Below are 3,746 nucleotides of genomic sequence, written 5' to 3' on the forward strand. Positions count from 1 at the left end.
AGAAAAATAAAATAAAAATTAAAACTTCTGTTACACGACTATTATATTTAGAGGTTAATTTATATTTTAAAGTCAGTCCATAGCCAGTCCATAGACTAGACTATAGTCCAGAGAATAGATTAGGCTATAGCACAGAAAATATACTAGACTATAGTCCAAGTTATTGCCCTAAATATAGACTATTGACTAGACTTAAGTCCAGACTATAAACTAGACTATAGTTCAAACTATAAACTAGACTGTAGACTTGAACATAATCCAGAATATAGACTAGACTAAATATACTATAGTCCAGGCTATAGATTATTAGTAGACTATGGTCTAAATAATATACTAGACCATAGTCCAGACTATAGACTAAACAACAGTCCAGACTAAAGACTAGACTATAGCCCAGAATATAGATTGGACTATAGTCCAGAGTATATACTAGACTATCATCCAGAATATAGAGTAGAATATAGTCCAAACTATAGACTAGACTATAGTACAGAATATAGACTAGACTATAAACTAGAATATAGACTCTACTATAGCCTATATTATAGACTTGACTATAGTCCAGACTAAAGACTAGACTATAGCCCAGAATATAGATTAGATTAGATTATAGTCCAGAGTATATACTAGACTTCAGTCCAGAGTATATACTAGACTATAGTACAGAATATAGTACAGAATATATAGTCCAAACTATAGACTAGACTATAGTACAGAATATTGACTAGACTATGAACTAGAATATAGACTAGACTATAGACCATATAGGTCAGATTATAGACTATAGTATAGTCCAGACTATAGACCAGACTATATTCCATACTAAAAACTAGGCTATAGTCCAGACTATAGACTAGACTATAGACTAGACTATAGTAAAGAATATAGACTAGACTATAGCCATGAATATAGACTAGACTATAGACATGACTATAGACTAGACTATAGTCACGACTATTTACTAGACTATAGTCAAGACTATTGACCAGACTATAGACTAGACTATAGTCCAGACAATAGACTAGGCTATAGTCCAGACTATAGACTATAGATTAGACTATAGTCCGGACTATAGACTAGACTATTGACCAGACTATAGACTAGACTATAGTCCAGACTATAGTCCAGACTATAGTCCCTACTATAGTCCAGACTATAGTCCCTACTATAGTCCAGACTATAAACTAGACTATAGTCAAGACTTTAGACTAGACTATAGTCCAGACTATAAACTAGACTATAGTCAAGACTTTAGACTAGACTATTGACTAGAATATAGATTAGACTATAGTCCAGACTATAAACTAGACTATAGTCAAGACTTTAGACTAGACTATAGTCCAGACTATAGATTAGACTATAGTCCGGACTATAGATTAGACTATAGTCCGGACTATAGATTAGACTAGACTATTGACTAGAATATAGATTAGACTATAATCCAGACTATAAACTAGACTACAGACTAGTCTATAGTCCAGACTATAGACTAGACTATAGACCAGACTATAGACTAGACTATAGGCCAGATTATAGTCTATAGGATAGTGCAGACTATATGCTAGACTATAGTCCAGACTATAGACCAGACTATATTCCAGTCTATAAACTAGACTATATTACATACTATAGACTACATTATAGTCCAGACGATAGACTACGTTATAGTCCAGACTATAGACTAGACTATAGTCCAGACTATAGACTTGGCTATAGTCTAGACTATAGACTAGGCTATAGTCTAGACTATAGACTAGACTATAGTCCAGACTATAGACTGGACTATAGACTGGACTATAGTCCAGACTATAGACTGGACTATAGACTGGACTATAGTCCAGACTATAGACTGGACTATAGACTGGACTATAGTCCAGACTATAGACTAAACTATATTCCAGACTATAGACTAGACTATAGTCCAGACTATAGACTAGACTATAGTCTGGACTATAGACTAGACTATAGTCCAGGCCATAGACTAGACTATAGTCCAGACTATAGACTAGACTATAGTCTGGACTATAGTCCAATCTATATTCTAGTCAATAGTCTAGTCTATAGTCCGGACTATATTCTAATCTATAGTCTGGACTATAGTCTAGTCTAAAGTCTTGACTATAGTCTAGTTTATAGTCTGGACTATAGTAGGGACTATATTCTGGACTATGGTCTGGACTATAGTCTAGTCTATAGTCTGGTCAATAGTCTAGTCTATAGTCTGGTCAATAGTCTAGTCTATAGTCCGGACTATAGTCTAATCTATAGTCTGGACTATAGTCTAGTCTAAAGTCTTGACTATTGTCTAGTCTATAGTCTGGACTATAGCCAAGTCTATAGTCTGGACTATAGTCTAGTCTATAGTCTGGACTATAGTCTAGTCTATAGTCTGGTAAATAGTCTTGACTATAGTCTAGTCAATAGTCGTGACTATAGTCTAGTCTATAGTCCAGACTATAGACTAGACTATAGTCCAGACTATAGACTAGACTATAGACTAGACTATAGTCTAGTCAATAGTCGTGACTATAGTCTAGTCTATAGTCCAGACTATAGACTAGACTATAGTCCAGACTATAGACTAGACTATAGTCCAGACTATAGACTTGTTTATTGTGTGAATGTGTATATCATACGCAAAACCCTCTGTCTTTCTAAACAATTACTTCCAAATTGTTTGTGATAAATGATATCAACACTACAAAGGTTATTAACTTTTAATGAAAGTTAATATTAAAGAAAATTTAAAAATACTAATAAAATAACAACAACAATTCTATATTTAATACGTATTAAATAACGAAATTTAAAAATTTCCAAATACAATTGTTCTCTAAAAAATAATAAAAATAAATTTAAAATTTCTTTCATTATTAATCTAAACTAAACTTACAAACAATAAAATGTATATAAAATCTTACAGATTTGTGTATAATAAAAAAACAACAACAACGTCACAATAATATCCAAATAATATGACAACTACTTAAATATTTATACTCTCACTTGCAAATAGAGGCTTTATGTGCAAAATTGATTAACTACATTTTTGAAAAATATTAGAATTTTTACAAAAGTAGCGGTTATGCACAATAAAGTAATCCTATTTTTTTATTTTTCTAATTTTCAAATGGAGTTAATCGATTTGACAATTGAGGCCTCTAGTCAACTAGTAGTCGTACAATAAAATTCAAATTTTCATTTGCTCATACTTATAAGATTAAATAGTGACTTTAGGCTTAAGAATTGTATTTATTTCTCCTTAATTGAATTAACGCCTTTTTGGAAGAAAAAAAAAAAAAAAAAAAAACGTAAATATAAATAAGAAATGTATTTGTACGTCCAAGCTTGTATAAGTGTATTAATGTCTGTCTGTATGTTTGATTAAGTGCCGGTATTTGTGGGGATGGATTGATATAAATAAATTTGTTTTCATTGCATGTTGTAAGTAAAGTTAGTCCTATAATACAGATACATATAGCAGATCATTTGTTAATATGAAATCATGGTTCATTTAAATTAATTAATCTGTACACACCTCTGTGTGTGTGTGTATGTAAATTTGAAGATTTGAAATTTGGAATATGCAATTCAGAAAAGACTTCGGATTCGATTTGCTTGCAAACCATTTGTTCAAATTTTTATCAATTTTTCAGTTTTCTTTTCACCATATAAACATTTTATGTCTAATTTCAGACACTTTTCAATACAGATAGATATGGATCGAAATGAACCATTTCAACCTT

This window comes from Lucilia sericata, unplaced genomic scaffold (genome assembly GCF_015586225.1).
Source record: "Lucilia sericata isolate MDLA Ls3-8-SP2 unplaced genomic scaffold, ASM1558622v1 Contig002224F_arrow, whole genome shotgun sequence".
NCBI lineage: Eukaryota > Metazoa > Arthropoda > Insecta > Diptera > Calliphoridae > Lucilia > Lucilia sericata.